The sequence below is a fragment of the Cydia fagiglandana genome, chromosome 13 (genome assembly GCF_963556715.1).
Source record: "Cydia fagiglandana chromosome 13, ilCydFagi1.1, whole genome shotgun sequence".
Classification (NCBI taxonomy): Eukaryota; Metazoa; Arthropoda; class Insecta; order Lepidoptera; family Tortricidae; genus Cydia; species Cydia fagiglandana.
The window spans coordinates 476,145-493,875 of NC_085944.1; the positions used below are offsets into that span (position 1 = coordinate 476,145).

Below are 17,731 nucleotides of genomic sequence, written 5' to 3' on the forward strand. Positions count from 1 at the left end.
TTAGAAGCTGATTCTAATTTAGCCACTACCACTACTGATGTTCCGTCGGAAAATTTCTAAAATTGCGGAATTTCCACATAGAAGAAATTCGGAACCTACTCATATTTTTTATGGATAACGAAATTTTCCAGTTCCGAAATGAAAGTTTCTTTTGTTTCCTGCTACTTACTACGCCATCGCCATCAAAATTTTTAAATCGGTTAAAACTCAGTGAAAAAAAAACATTGCATTAGAAAAGCGGTAAGTACTAATACTCAAGTTATCATTTTAGGAGGCTGTAATATCAGGAGAAATGCCACAATTCGTGGTGGTATTACCACTGCGCCAGAGCAGCGCCGCTCTGAGGGCGTATTCAGACTCGTTAAATATGACATCAGTTTCTTTTTATATAAATTCATCCATGTCCTGCCTTATACTCATTATTACCAATAAATACAAAATAAACAAAAACACATAATATGGTGAATTTCAATTTCATAAGTAATTTAAACGCAAAATTTACATTAGACTGCCAAAATCAAATTATGTCCTACTACTTATTTTCGAAATGTCAGAACGATCCAGCAATATGAATATTATGAATTGGTTACGTATTTACTTACGTATGTTGTCTTAGTTATCGTATATGTTATTCACAGTTAAATATTGCAGAAACTCTGTAACGCGACATACAAATATTTACCAATCAAATTGGTATTCTATTTTGTGTCCGAATCCGCTCTAAGAACACGCGGTATCCATTTCATTCGTAATCATATTCATAAAAAGTAACTGGTAAAGAGCCGAGTTATCTCATCAAAATAAATAATGCACTTAGACTAATTAGTGGAGTGGAGAGTGGATCCGGAATGTGGCTTATATGGGATTGTATCTTTATACTTATTGACTTAATGAAAAGTCCTCTCTAAGTGGGGTTTTAATTATTAGAGATTTTAATCACAGTAACAAAGCATATTTATGAACGTTAATAATACGTACAATTACATAATTATTACAATGACACCGATACCTACTCGTAAGAAAACTTTCGAGGGACCGGCAATTTTGTGTCAATTAACCAGGTTTTCCATTCAAGCAGGTCGTAGGTACAGTTCGTTTTTTTAGCATTAGAAAGAACTTGCAAGAAGGTAAGCGATCTTGACATGTCTTTTAATTAAAAACGCTTTTTAAAAATCAATAACTATTACTTATGAAAGCAGAAGAATATAAATGATCGTATTAGATTCATAATTGTTACATATTTGCCGTAACTTATTTTTAAAATCTGTTTTTCAATTAAAAGACACATCAAGATTGTTTACCTTATTTCTAATGCTAAAAAAAACGAACTATAGTACCGTAAAACCTCCAGTCTCAACCAAAAGCTCCCAGCTATGGTCCAAATTTAACTCATCGTCCTTCAGATGTGACTTATATTTTATTTGATTTTAATTTGTAAGGCAAAATAGTTGATTACAAATGAAAATAAACATTCATACATAGCCAAAAACAACATTAGTATTGATGCTTAATTACGTATTGAACTTGTGCACCATAGTTGCAGTGCTGGACGGTTGAGTGGTTTTACGATCCCAAATATTTAGGTTCAAATTTATTTTCAAACCTTGTCTCATTTATACAGGCTGGTCAAAAATAAGTGCATTCCCGTTGCCAGGGAGGTTTTGGGATTATACTGAGCAACTTTTACTATGGGACCAAAAATATACCCTCCCATAAAAAATGGACCAGCCAAAATGTATGAATTTTTTTTCGCGATTTTTGGGTTGGTCCCATAGTAAAAGTTGCTCAGTATAATCCCATAACCTCCCTGGCAACGGGAATACACTTATTTTTTGACCATCTTGTATATAGGTGTGTTGGTTTAACAGAGGTTGCGAATGTTGCGATGGAGGTGCATAAAAGTAATAACCATTTCAAGCAGTTTCACAATGTTATAATATTCTGGTTTTTTGACCTTTGGTTGCAATGAATGAGGTTTCCCATTTATCTAGGCCCCAATTAACCAGGTTTCACTGAATAACTTTTCCGTCACCTGTTAGCTATTTGACCTGCTTACACAAACATATACATTTTTCAAAGTCTATTACGAAATTTTTACAACCTGTGTAAGTGTTTGAGTGGAGTGACCTTAATATTTGTTCATTAACCTACCTGAGTGGACTTATCAAGCAAGTACTTACCGACAAGTAAATAAAACACCTGACTGATTTAAAAACGATTAAGGTAGACGCCCATGCGGTTCGAGTGATCGTCACTGCCCTAGTAGGTACTAGTACATGTCATCTTTAAGGATGATTCACGTTAGAACGGTCCCGGTCCGGGCCGAGGCCAGTGGGGAGACACTCCTGATTTCGGTCAAACTCGGCTCCGTTCGGCTCAGCATTGCTCCGAGCAATTATTAGGGTTGACACCACTTGACTTCCTTGCGCGTGCACGACCACAGACAGATAAGATAATTACTTGAATTTTGACAACCCTAAATAGCCGAAGGAGATAGTGCTATATATTAGAAAGGGATAGCATGATTCGACCCTGAATCGCTGACAAACTTCGGGTATGTAGGAAGTGTCGTTTCTGTACGGTAGTACTATTATTTCTTCTGTGTCGAGGCATCCGACACTTCTTTTCTATAGAAAGTGTCACGTGATCACCGGTCACCTGTCATAGAAAACAAAGTGTCGGTTGCCCCGGCCCCGACCCATGCCGTTCTAGCATGAATCATCTTGTAAACTTATGTCATTAACAATAGAGGTGACGGCAGGGTGTCGACTATTGGGCAACTCGAGAATAGGACGTTTAGTCTTACCTATGCCATGTGTCGTCATGTCTTAATAAGGTATGTACCTAAATGTAACAACATTATAGCTATGATTAAATTTTCAGACCGTTTGGGTAGGTATAGAAAGCCAGAAAACAACCATTTCTTCTTCATAAATACATTATTCCTCCAAATAATTGGAGTCAAATGAATCATTTGAGGGGTAGGTATAGAAGCAAAAACGCCTAGCTCTGTCTATATTATGGACAGAGGTGTTTTCGCTTCTAATATGCTTGTGAGACCAACTGCCTTATAATACCAGTACATACTAAACTGAATGCGTGCTTCACTATGTAACAAAACAGATCGCAGTGTAAACCAGCCTTTAGGGCACAGGCTGCGGGTCACGGAGGGTTGAGGAGCCGACCGGCGCTCGCGCAGCCAGTCCGCGCGCACCTCGCTCGGACGCCGCACGCTCCGACACGACCCGAACGCGATAACACTACTAACACGCTTGTGAGCTTAACAATACATTAACATACGGTGAAAACGAAAAGTGAAGTGGAATTTAAATGGTAACGGGCTAGCAGACAGGTGAGTCTTATTACATCTAAAGTAAATAAGTCGGTTGGTCAGCTGAGCGCGACGTTACTGTCGTTACTCATTCAAAACTTTTTAAACGTGTTTGCGCATAAAAATAAGGCTTGATTCTTTGATACGTTGATGCGGCTTATTTATATTTAAATTTGAATAGCTAGTGTTAGTTGCTGGGATGTGTAGTACATATACAAGTTACAAGCAAAGAGACTGCGTGAGGAAGTTTATTGTAATTGGAGTGACATTTACTAGACCTATCGCTTCCAATGGCTCTCCTGGCTTGAGTACCAATTATAAACCATGTTAATTTTGTTTTGGAATAATCTTTTCCTTCATAATACTACTACAAAATGTACCTAGATTCACTTCACACAATACCATTTTTTTTCATACATATAAGAATCCTACTTTATTTACATGTTATTGACTTAAGTGTGACATTGACATAATCCGAACCGGCAAACTTTAATTCCTTATGGAATGTCACCTTTATTGCCTTTAGGTAGTATACGAGTATTATTATTATTACCTACCTAATTTATTTAACATGAATCTCATTATATTCTATGAAAAATGAGAGTAATTATGTAATAGTAGGTACCTAGATATTGTTTTCATTCTTTGAATTGGGTGACGAAGCCCGAAGGTATGTCGGGAGACGCTCGCTGTTTGTGTTTGCTCTCGATTGTTTGCATTCCACTGCAGCTTTGTTCCCACTGTTGTAATGTAATTCCATATTTGTACAATTGGGCCTGGATCCCAGGTAGCCCCACTTCAACGGACAGAGTTCGACGACTCAGTGACTAAACTTCAAAACAATACGGTACCTACCTCTTTAGTTATTCATATTTTTTCTACGGCCCATGAATCTTGTGTTGTAACTGGATAAGGCATGATGTATCTGATCTTTCAGTAGGAGTAGCAGCGAAAGCGCTATTATTGTTTGTCCTTGTCACTGTATCACATTTTTTTTACTCCCCAACATAAATTAGTAAGGGTTATGGTGGGGAACAAATAAATTCGACCAATCATAGTGTCGCATTGCCTATGTTTTGTCCCTCACGGAGGCACGCGTAAACTACTTCTATAGGATCCTACCTTCTATGCTACGGCACAGAATAAATAATAGTACTAGGTACAGAAGACTCTCTAACAAAACGCGTCTGTTACGATCAGCACAGATATGGCCGCTAGGTGGCGACAGCGCCACGCGCGGCTTATGGCAAACCCCAAAATTGGGGTCGAACCCCAGTTTTAGCTACCTGTAGCAAAGCGACGAAATCGCGGAGTGAGCCACGCCTGGCTACGCCCTAAATCTTTCTAAATCGTTTTTGAGAATGTTATGTGAGTTACCTACATTAATATTGAATTCTGGTTGACTACAAACTTGAACTTGGCCAGTCTGACAGAGCACGTAAATCTATCTGATACAACCTTATTTGCAAAACTGTAGGCGTTGCGCGCTTTGGAGAGTAAGATATTGATTAATTTATAAGTGACTGTGTCCAATAGTTTCCTAAAGACAGAGATGACGTCAAAAACAATACGAACACATACAATGAAATAAAAGAATAGAAGAGTGCAGCGAGCCAAAAGCGGAGTTATGTGACCGGCGCGGCGGGGAAATAAAAGAACTCTTTAAACGCTTTTAACTGGCAAGTCTGCGAACCTAGATGTGTTTTACCTTATAAGACATACAATAAGTACATATGTTTAACTTATTAACCGGTGAGCCAAATCTCTGACTCATCAGGTATCTCATTAAAATGGGTTAGCAATGATTTATATAAAATTATTTTATACAAAAGTAAAAACGCTTTAAGGTGCAAACGGGGAGAATTAAGAAATTTAATATTGGTTTAGTTGGTGGTATTTAAATCTTAGCTCACTGTCGACAAAAGTCACAAAAAAAAAGTACTACTTACTCTTGTAGATGTTTGACGTTTAAAATAATACATGCACAGTCTGAGCTATTAAAATCGCTGCCAACATAGCTTGGTCTATCATATTAACCTAACAAACTAGCCTACTTCTTGATCAATGATCAGTTAAGCCCCCAAACGACAAGTCATAAAAGCCAATACAAATCCTTAACTAACATATGAAGCAGACAAATTAATTAATCAACATAATCAGCAGCTGTATCTATCGACCTCCCACAACACCTCATCATTACTAACCACAATCATCAGTGTAATAGCCCGTGAAAACCGTAGAGCGGTATTTGACGTGCCGTGACGTCTGTTGACGCGTGTGACGTGTGTTGACGTGAGGCGTGTGTTACGATGTCAATTCAAATTACTTTCTTCGGTGAATCACTTTGTGATCTTGGCCTGAATATAACCCTTGCCCCAGTTTAAACCGAGAATTAAAAGTGATAACTCTACTATTTAATTATGTGAACCAGACTATGACATTTACGATAGTCACGAGCTGATAAAACAAGAAGTTGAATACTGCTTCCTTGGGAGAGATTACAATCTAATTAACGAAACTTGTCAATCGGACCTCTATTCGACAAGCGACGTTTGACGTATCATGTTGATCTCCCGTTGATGTGGGAAAAATCATAAGTTCTCGAATACGTACAATGTCAAAATTTGACATTAACAATCCACAGTTAGGGTGACAAGCAAACCAAACCGAACCACCCTTAGTTTAGAGTTGAGTTCTGGTTGTACCAAATGATATTATCCACCGTTGATGGAATCAACACTCAGTATGCAATAAAATCAACTGTTGATTTGACGTGGATGCGAAATTTGACAGTTGTACATGTCGAATTTGGCCCCAGATGATGGAAAATGTCAACCATAATAGATTTCAACCACCTTCCGTCCGTTTTGTCTGCGCCATCGCCAGTTGCATATACTGGAATCAGTTATGTAACGCTGCCATACATGACCCAAAAAATTTTTATTAAGCTATGAGCTTCATCACATCTGATATTTGAGTAATTCTAAGCATTTCTAGCCTGGGGTGGGGGGGAGGGTGGGGTACAAAGACGGCCGCCACCCGTCATCTTTAAAAAAAATCTATTCTGATCCTGGTGGATACTAGGGCAAGTTTGGTATCATTTTCGTATAAACCAAAGACCTAGAATTCGTTGCTGATATTTGTTTTTTTCAGTTTCATAGTAATTTTACAAGAAAAACGTAAAAAGGTGAAAAATTTGGTTGGAGATTTTTGATACGCGGAGCCGAAACTACAAAAAATAGAAAGTTGAAATTTGCACACTAGATTAAATTTATAAAGTGTACAAGAGATAAGAAGCGATTTTGAGAAATTCAACCCCTAAGGGGGTTAAAAAGGGGATGAAAGTTTGTATGGTGTTCAAGTTTTATTTTAAGCTAGGAATTTGAAACTTCGTAAAACGATATATTATTAAAATACAAGAAAACTAATTTCAGCGATTTTGAAAATTCATCCCCTAAGGTGGTGAAAAAGGGGTTGAAAGTTTGTATGGATATCAAAAAATTTTTCGAACGCGGGACTTGAATCTTTGTATTTGGGGATATTATTAAAAGACAGGAAAAGTAATTTCAGCGTTTTGTAAAATTCATCCCCTAACAGGGTTAAAAAGGGGTTGAAAGTTTGAATCCATTACAAATCCGAGTAGACACACATTTCTTATCGCCTCCCAGGCTTGAAATGCTTAGAATTACTCAAGGAACATATGTGATGAAGCTCATAGCTTAATAAAAATTTTTTGGGTCAACTTTATAACTGCTTCCGCTAATACTAATCAGTGCAAAAAAAGACATAATACACACGAAATCAATAAAAATAGTCAGTTTCTATAAAAACATCCGTACAAAGCAACCTGTTTTCTTCTTAAATGTAATATTGTTTATTAATACCATGATTACACTGTATTAACTCCAATGTTTATTTACATTTATCTACAATTGCGCATAATAGGAAGAAAGATGAACAAGATAGCGATCAAAAGATAGTAAAGTGTATTGTGCAAACAGTATACTTACTTAACTGCGTATTAAATTGAAATGGCTTAGCTACATTTGTTTTTAAAAAACGCATGGGCTTTTTATCATTGGTTAGTATCTAATTTGTTACGCTTTTTAAACTCTGTATGTTTAACTTTGTAGAAATTCAAAAAATAAATCGCCACTCATTAGTGCTTCTCTGTTCTTGGAAAGATAATTGGAATCTATTTGTGTTTGCCATATCATATTTTGCAAGTCAAATATTATTAACAACATTTTTTTGCAACTTCTACGTGTCGCGAACTATTAGTAGTAGTAGTAAACTCTTTATTGTACAAAAAGACATATTAAAAATAACATACAATTAGCAAGAAGTACAAAGGCGAACTTATCCCTTTGAGGGATCTCTTCCAGTTAACCTTTGAGTAGATGAGAGGAGAGAGTGAAAAGAGGGTGACAAATGCAGCAAAATGTACAACAAGGTACCAGAAAGATAAAGGATATAAATACATACAAAATTTATAGGATAAACATACATATATTACACAAAAAGGAAAGGGGAAAATACACTAAAAATTGGAAAGAATTAGAACGATATAAAGCAACTATACAATAGAAATATAGACAAATTAATCAGTCAAATCAGATAACCATAGCTTCTTTAACCTCTCCTTGAACGACGCAACCGATTGTGCCTGCCTGAGCGACACAGGCAGCTCATTCCACAGCTTCACTGGACGCACTGCGAAGGACTTGTTGTATCCTCGAGATTTGTGAGGAGGGATGGCAAGTGATAAATTCGCGCTCGAACGCAGACGGTGGCCACTGCCTTCAGCCAGAAATTGAAATTTTTGAGAGAGGTATAGCGGAGAAGAAGGTGTAAAAAGAACATTAAAGAGAAGAGAAAGAGTGTGAAGATCTCTACGGCGGCGGATTGGAAGCAAATTGAGTTTTTGACGGTAGTAAGACACATGATCGTACTTCCGTAGTCCGAAAATGAATCTTATACAGACATTATTATTATTAATTCTTTATTTCAGATACATTTTATTCATAGAATTAATATAGGTACGCCGCGCGTGCGTTATCGGCGCTGCGTTGCGCATTGCATGCGTGCGGCGTCAGCGTCTGTTGTAATGTTTGATAGGCTATCGCATAAGTCACACACAAGTTGTTAGAGATACATCGGACGAGATGTCTTAATACTTAGGATTCTTGGAAATTACGTTTCATACACTTCTGATATAATCTTAGACAGATACTCGTATGTTTAATTTTAACAAAATTTGTTATTTTTCTTTTATTATCAAAAGGTTTAATTAAAGTAAAACAGTTTTACAGTTCCCTGCAAAACTCTGTTTATTATTCAACGGCACTGCATCATTAATTTTTTTTTATAAAAAAGAGTTAGGTCATACTTATATTATGTAGGTATACGACCTAGGTACACCTAAGTGACCTAAAGTGTCGTGAAGCTAGGCTCAGCTCAAGTAGGTAGGCTCTTATGTAATTAGAGAATATCTACCTACGAAACAATATTAAGCTTTAACATTGTTGCGGCAAGCAAGAAGAGTTTACCCAATTTCATGGCAGATGGCGCTGCGCTGCACACATCGCGTGTTTTGACGTCTCGGCAATCTATATAAGCGGCGGCCATTGTCAAGCTTTTTATTTTTGCAATATTCTTTATCGAATTCACATGTATACGCGTTAACCTAGAATATATAATTTTATTGCAAATTGGCGTCTCAGTTCTTATTTTACATCATTGAGTTAGAGTCTTCGCACAAACATACTTGGCCAATTTCCTTTTCTTCATCCCATAATATTTTTTCTGTTATTAAAAAATAGCAACACAATAAACTTTATTCTGCATTGGGAATATGAGTAGAGTAAACTCAAATCTATTGTACTCGTATATTTAATTCTGGGAACGCAGTACCTGTCGGATTCCACGGCGAAGTGTCATGACCCACTCTTAAAACTCATATTTTGCTATCTATAACTACTATATCTGATTTTAAGTTTTGGTGAAGTTCCACTCGATTCGTCTCGCTAATTCGTCAATGTGAATATGTATAATCGAGTGTAAGTGCCTATATGACTTTTCGTATTATACCGGGTGTGGTCTGTAATATGAGCAAAAAATTTAACTGTAGTCTTCACTCCTAATACTGACCAACATTTGTTCAGCGACTTTTAAAAATAACTTGTGTTTTGATTTTTAATACACTTGAAAGTTTATTCTAAGACGCAATGTATTGCGAATTTTGTTATGTTTAAGGCGTGACAAGCAACGTCTATCACAATGATATGGTGTGGTGATGGCGTCCATTGAAGAAAATATTTATTTTGTATGAAAAATAGGGAGTCTAAATAATTCATAATTTTTAAAAGTTGTTAAACAAAATATGTTGGTCGGTATTAGGAGTAAAGTCTACGGTTTAATATTTTGCTCATATTACAGGCCACACCCGGTATTCTATTCATGTAATTCTATATGTCATTGGAGCATTTCTCCAGAATGTTTGCATGCTTAGTATGCTTACGAAAGGCGCTATATTACTCATTAGATTTTTCTATAGACGGTAACAATTCAGGTTAAAATGGTTTATTCGATCGATTTCACAGACAGCTTTTTCAAGCCGACGTATCAAAAATATATTTACACAAACGTATTTTCATTGTTTTAGAGACGTTTATTTATTCATGCATTCCTTATATTCCTCACATCTTATTTATTTTTGTATTTATGATTTAACTTGTTCCAATGTTATGAATATTTTCTATGCTATATAGGAAATAAGTACATATTAACATAACCATATATTATTTCAATTTATATCCCTATATTATGCTCCTGGCTTACGCTACGTCTTACGTAGGCGAACAACGCGCGAACGCGGCGCGGCGCGGCGAAATCAATCCTTTGATGCCCATAGAAGTGTCCTACGTAAGCGATCTCGTTGCGAACGCGGTGCGGCGCGATTTGCACGCGAATGTCAGGCGGCGCGGCGCGCCGCGCCGCGCCGCGTTCGCGCGTTGTTCGCCTACGTAAGACGTAGCGTTATAGTTAGAGTCGATATCTTTTCTTTTATTCATTCACCCATCCATCCAAAGATGATGAACATCATTACTGGGTCTTCTCATGGTCGTCTTTTTTCAATTTCTCTTTCATATCTTTAAGACGGTAGAGTCTGTGCGGAAAGAGAAGAGTCGTGGCAGAAACGGGAACTAACATTTTAAATTTTATATGGCAATCAAACCTTTGACACCGGTCTTGTAAAAAGTAAACAAACTTCTGTCATTGTATATTTTTATAACCAAAAACCGCAAGTTTTATGTATAAAATATTTTCAAAACACGATGAAACCGTACATAAAACCACAAGAAAAATTATATTTAACATTGTTCGGTTTTGTCAGCGGGAAGAAAACGGCTAAAAGCCGACTATCGACTTACAAAAAGTCGCGGAACGTGTTTCCGCTATTCACGGGTATTGATGTTGTATTTAATATTAAATAATTACCTATTTAATAAGCCCCCCTAAGTAACTTGTCTCCGGTACATAATCGGTAAGTATATTCATTCAAAATATATGAATTTTCATAAATATGCAGGTCATTCATGATCTTTAAAATAACTGACAAATAGTCTTGATACTTGCCATTTTATGCATATTTATATGTAATTTTTTTTTCAGGATTGTGTAAAAGTACCTACGGTATCTCGAATATAAGACCGCTAAGTAGGTGATATGCAAGAATTCGTAATCTACGTGCCGGATTCAAGCACATCCAGTTCCTCACATCAGTCCCTGGTTGTTCTGAAGCTAGCTCAAACATAAGTGACATTTTAATTCAGAGTTCGATTACAAAGAATAAAACTTTTTCATAAAAATATTTCTTTATTTGTAAGTTCGTTTACTAGGTTCTGTTAGTTACGAAATTATAAGTATTTCATATTTAGCAGACTTTTCGGCGAAGTAAAATATCGTGAGATGAGAGAACCGGACATATCCCAATAAGGCCTACGTACTTATGCACTATTTTTATTCATATTCATATTTATTATTCATAATGTACACATACATTACAAGTCAAGTTTACAATGGGTGAAATATATCCCCGATAGTAAAATTACAGTTCTAATGCCCAATTTCTACCCGATCTACCCGGTTTTGTATTAAAATAACTTTTGGACTGCACAGATTAGGTAGTACATAAATGAGACTCTATCTTGTTGGGTACTAAAATTACAGTTTTATTGGGCAGATTCTTAACTAGTTTTAGCAGTTTTGTCAATCGCACTGTCACTTTTTAGTATCTGAGACATAAAAACAAGAGTGTGTTTTAAAAAGAAAACTAGTGCCTGCGCTAAATCAGAGGATTGATTTGACGAGCCGACACCACCACCAGGCTCCGTCTAGTAAGCCGTGGTAAAAAACCGGAACAAAAGGGATATAAGTATCATGACCTTTAGTGTCGTACTATAATCACGTGACCAGTGTTGTCAGCATAGCAAAAACCATAAAATAGCACTGGCGCGCCCTCAAATCCCACGACTCTTCTCTTTCCGCACAGACTCTATTAATTAATATTTACACAAAACTTCTGTCTCTGATAACCGCGCGCCGCACCGCTGACTCACCGGCGCGGCGTTGGAGCATTCCTAAATTATAATATATGCTTGTTTTGCTTGATTGTTTATTTGCTGAGTTTGCCGATAAGATTATTTAAGTTTTTATTTGCACGAAAAGTAGCGGGAATCTTGTTTACATATTGTTTGTGTTAAGCTGATTCAGAATGGAGAATGCGGCATGGACCTAAAATGTTTTCAAACGATAGTTAAATCGAATATGAAAATTTCAAAATTTGCATGTAAGGCTCTCAAAAGCGGCTTTTTAACCTTCCTTTAAAATGTACAACTATTACCATTCGGCAAAGTACATAAATAATTATTGTTTCTTATTTTCCAATAACCCCGGTCGGTGTTGACGGTCGACAAGCCGACCTAACTGACTCAGTCATTATTGCATTTGCCCGTGCTCCCACGCAGCGTAGGCTTTATTATAACCAGACATGTTTTGCGGAAACAAGCTATTGATTTTTATTCACAAGACGATATACTTTTCCTGTAGCCTTACTTGAGAATTGAGACTGGCGGAAGGTTTCTTAAAGATACGGCATACTAAACGTCCGTCAACATCATCGTAGTTTTAAAATTGCCTTGTATGAAGCTGCTGTTACCTTTTTTACTTCGGTGAGTATAGTTCGTTAATTGTGGCATTAATTTTTACAAGCAGAAACGTCTGCGAACGATGCTATTAAGCTTAGAATAAATTTAAAAGTGGAAAAATTACTGTCTTGAGTGAGACTTGAACTCACGGCCTCTGGATCGATACTCCAGCGCTCTGCCATCTGAGCCACCAAGACCTCATCCCTAGCCAGCAAATTTTTCCACCATATTATAGGTCAAGGGACCCTTAGCGACATCTACCGCAAGAGTGTGTGTGTTGTGGCATTAACTTTAACCTCCCGAGACTAAATGTACATTACAATGTACATAATCGTGCAATCTAATTTGAACCTTTTATGAACCAAATAAAGTAGCATTTCTTTTGTTTCACTGCATTTTGAAACAAACGTAATTCGTTCCAATTTACATTAAGAATAAGGTCCAGAGTAAAAATATGATAACTTTATATGCTGGGTCTTATTACGAGGATAAATCACTCGAAATAAACAAAACAAGGAGCCCGCTTCTGATTTATCAATTTGCTATGGTTGGTGGTTTTGATACGACCTTAAAGATCGGTCATGATTGGTGCATGCGAAATGCAAAGTTAGACGCGTAGTGTGAGATGCGCACCATTCACCGAGACGACTGTCAAGGTGGCGCACCTGCTGGACTGGGGGCTACCGCGAAAATCGAAATCCGCAAATTGCGGGGATCTTTCTCTTTTACTCCAATAAAGGCGAAAAAAGATACCCGCAATTTGCGAACTTCGATTTTCGCGGTATAGCCCTGCACTCCTGCTCTGATTTTGACCTGAGAGATGCCTGTCAGCACCGTTGCTATTACTAGGTAACCACTGTTTACGGAAACCTCGACACGAGAGAAGAAGGTCGTATCACAACTAGATCAAAACCATAACAATTTTTAAAATTAGAATCGACCTTAAGGACATGTAGTATTTATAACTATACTTATAACTAGCATAACACAGACCACAAAACATAAAGAGATTAGTCAGTTATTTACATACCACACAAGTTATTAAAGCTGTAGGTATTGGCGTAGGTTCGCTGTTTTTCTACATCGTGTCGTCATCAACGCAACCGTCAACATGGCTTTTATTATTCTCACGTTGATTTTTTGTAACTTTTATAATTTTATACACAGCGCTTCACCATACCATACCAGACCGGTCTTAGTACTTATAAGCTTATAACATCCAAAAAAGCGCAGTTATTAGGTACTTTTTTTGGACCCGGGTATGTCCTTAAACTACGTCCAAACCAGCGGTGGTAGGTCCCGCAAGGGGCCGCCTGGTTTGCTACCACCCTCCCGCCGGAGTCAGGCGCCAAGCAGCCTTGCTGCGTTTCGTCTATGTGCGGGAGTACCAGTGCCTTTGGGGGATGATTGGCTGTCAGTTGTGTTGCATAATGCCGGTTTTTGGATTCTTGAGTGACGTCGGGCCGAGCGGCTCACGCTGGAGGGTAGCGGGATCCGAGGCACGGTCTTGCCGGTGGCCGACCGCAGGAAGTTGGGGGCCCAATTGTACGACAGCCACGTACGAGAGGCTGCCCCGCCACCTAGCGAAAAATCCTGGAATAGCTCCACCGTGCCAGATGGCGACTGGACGGGAGGACCCGGTGGGTTATTTCAGGGGGGCTCGGGCGTCCCCGCAGTCTCCAAGTGAGCTCCTCATTGTCCGGATTAGCTCAAGTGATCCAATTGGTAAACGCAACACCTCGACAGGCATTTTTTCCACCCATCCCACACTCCACAAACATGAAGTCGAAAAGGAAAAAGAATAGGGTTAAACACCGGCTGCACTTCCTCCCACTGAAAGTGCACCTCACCAACATCAGGGGGTTGCACTCAAATATCGATCCGGTCCACCACCATCTTGAAACCGAAAAACCGCACCTATTCTTTTTGACGGAGACGCAAATCAAAACCCCAGCGGACGCGTCGTACCTCAACTACCCAGGCTACTCACTGGAACATAAGTTCAGAGCACGTGCTGGGGTCTGTGTGTACGTCCGCGATGACATTTGCTGCAAGCGTCTCCGTTGCTTTGAGGCTGCCGGGTTTTCCACTTTGTGGATTATGGTTGACTCGGGCTCAGAGAAAACTCTGTATGCCTGTGTCTACCGATCGCACAGCGGAAACCAGGAGACAACTAGGCTCTTTGACCACCTTACTGAGATGGCAGATAGATAGATAGATAGATAGATAATATTTATTTCTGATTGAAAATTTACATGTTATTCTTCCTTAAAAATAGCAGAAATTCACAAAAAGATCGTCAAGTGTATACAAACAAAATTAAAAGAATAATAAAAATAATAGTAAATTGTGAATCAATAATGTCAAAAATAAAATAGAATAGAAATCAAATTAAAATGTCATAAAACTTAACTAAAACCTAAAACTATTTTGTATATAATACTAGGGCTTTCCTAGGTCATATAATGTCATATTCCATAAATTAAATTAAATGTCAACAATCAATACAAAAAACAATATGAAATAAAATAAAAACAATAATTTCAATTTAATACCAAGTAAAATTATTAATATTTGTATTGTTCACTGTACTCTTTAACAGAGTACAGCGATGTCGTTAGGAACAGTTCTTTTAGTCGGCGATAAAGCCCAACAGCGGTACCCTGCGGCTCAACTCGTATTCCTTGGGGACTTTAACGCCCACCACGAGGAGTGGCTGTTCCCGTTCAAGAATACCTGCCACGCTGGGAGGGAAGCGCGCAAATTTGCTGTATCCCTAAACCTTACCCAGCTGGTAAATGTTGCGACGCGGATACCGGATGTTACTGACCATACACCCAATTGCCTTGACCTTCTGCTGACAACTGATCCAGACAGGCACTCGGTTTCGGTCTCAGCTCCGCTAGGATCGTCCGATCACTGTCTAGTGAAATCCGTGTCGATCCACTCTCCTCCTGATCTCTGCCCTAGGGGCACGAGGAGAGTATGGCGATACGAGTCAGCGGACTGGGATGAGATGCGGCATTTCTTTGCGTCTTTCCCCTGGGAGCAGGTCTGTTTTTCTTCGGGTGACCCCTCGTGTTCTGCTGAGGGTGTTGCGGATGTGATTCGGCAGGGAATGGAATATTTCATTCCGTTCTCAGACCTATCGCTCGATCACAAGACCCGAGCATGGTACAATTCGGACTGTGCTAGAGCCGAGGCCCTTAAGCAGTCTGCATACCAGGCTTGGGTATTAGCCCGCGATACCAAAGCTGGAGCACAGAGGGTTCGCGCGAGGAAAAAAGCCTTTAACTCAGCTGCCAAGTCCTGCAAACGGGTGCTTCAAAAGGCTCGATTCGACCACGTCAGTCGAATAGGGGCCAAACTCGCCTCCTACCCTCCTGGTAGCAAGCGGTTCTGGTCCCTGTCGAAAGCGGTCGAATCCAACTTCTGCCGACCCACATTGCCACCTCTGCAGAAACCTGATGGGACACTGGCCCACTCCGCGACAGAGAAAGCTAACTTGTTTGCTTCTCTGTTTGCGAGCAATTCACGTCTAGATGCAGGCTCAAAACTTCCACCTACGCTACCTCAATGCAGTTCCTCTATGCAGAGAATTGCTATACATCAAAAAGAGGTACGCCGAGCTCTGCAGAATCTTGACGTGAATAAGGCCAATGGACCAGACGGTATACCTGCACGTGTACTAAAGCAGTGTGCGCCTGAGTTGTCTCCTGTACTGACACGCCTGTACCGCCTCTCTCTCCAAACAAGAACGGTGCCGAAATCCTGGAAGCTTGCAAACGTGCAGCCAGTACCCAAGAAGGGTAGTCGTGCTGATCCCTGCAATTACCGACCAATCGCCATTACCTCCATGCTCTGTAAAGTCATGGAAAGGGTACTTAACGGCAAGCTGCTGGCATACCTCGAAGCAAATGATCTGCTCAGTGACCGTCAATATGGCTTTCGCCGAGGTCGGTCTACTGGGGATCTTTTAGCGTATGTCACGCACTGCTGCGGCGAGGCCATCGAGAGGAACGGTGAAGCGCTTGCTGTTTCACTGGACATCTCGAAGGCCTTTGACAGGGTTTGGCACGCAAGTCTCCTTAGCAAGCTTCCTGCATACGGCATCCCTGCTGACTTTTGTAGCTGGCTATCTGATTTCTTGAGTGAACGGTCGATCAGAGTAGTTATTGATGGCTGCTCTTCGGACCTCATGGCCATTGACGCCGGTGTTCCTCAGGGGTCTGTTCTCTCCGCAACCCTTTTCCTGCTCCACATTAACGACATGCTGCAACCCAGCATTGTAGGTTATGCAGATGACAGTACGGTTGTTGAGAGATATTTGGCTAGTGCAGGGGACAGCAGGGAGGATATACGTTCACAGAGAGAGGCCATGGTTGAGCGAATGAACTTGACCCTTAGTCTCGTTTCCCAGTGGGGTGATGACAATCTGGTCACGTTCAATGCCTCCAAAACGCAGACGTGTCTATTTTCCGCAAAACGGAGTCCATTCGACCTGACTCCTTCTTTCCGGGGAGCATCTGTACCTATTGCCGACAGCCTGGAACTCCTCGGCATGGAGCTGAGTTCAGTCCTCAGCTTCGGCAGCTTCATTGAGTCTAAAGCTCAAACTGCGGCCAGAAAGCTGGGCGTCCTAAATAAGGTGAAGCGATACTTCACACCTGGACAGCTTCTAACACTTTACAAAGCTCAAGTCCGGTCGTGTATGGAGTATTGCAGCCACCTGTGGGATGGCTCAGCTAAATACCAACTCGCCGCTTTGGACTCAGTGGAGCGCAGAGCCAGGAGGATGATTGGCGACAAGAAGCTAACGGCTAAGCTTCAGTCTTTGGCCCATCGGCGGAAAGTCGCCAGCCTGTCGGTATTCTACAGGCTGCACTTCGGGGAGTGTGCCCAAGAGCTACACGAGCTTATACCACCGTCCCCATTCTACCATCGGACTTTTAGACGCACGGCCGGTTTCCATCCTTACATGGTAGATATTCCACCAATTCGCACGAAGCGCTTTGCTTCTACTTTCCTTATGCGCACTGCCAAGGAATGGAATTCCCTGCCGGCGTCTATATTTCCGTGTTCTTATAACCCGGCAACCTTCAAATCAAGAGTGAACAGGCACCTTCTGGGCGAGCTCGCTCCATCGTAGGCCACGTCTACGCCTCGGCTAGTCTGTGGCCATGAGTAAGCC

The 17,731-nt window shown here is 39.9% G+C and overlaps 1 protein-coding gene across 7 annotated transcripts in view; it reads left to right on the forward strand.

The window, feature by feature from the left end:
• Positions 1–3,190: 3,190 nt before the first annotated feature.
• Positions 3,191–17,731, forward strand: part of LOC134669938 (mucin-3A-like) — a 208,873-nt gene continuing 194,332 nt past the window's right edge. For 4 of the 7 annotated variants that reach the window (XM_063527557.1, XM_063527561.1, XM_063527560.1 and 1 more), the window contains exon 1: positions 3,192–3,352. The gene's annotated coding sequence lies outside the window, so the exon portion shown is untranslated. Of the gene's footprint in view, positions 3,353–17,731 lie in introns of all 7 variants that reach the window. The other 3 variants (XM_063527556.1, XM_063527558.1, XM_063527562.1) reach the window with 2 other exon arrangements.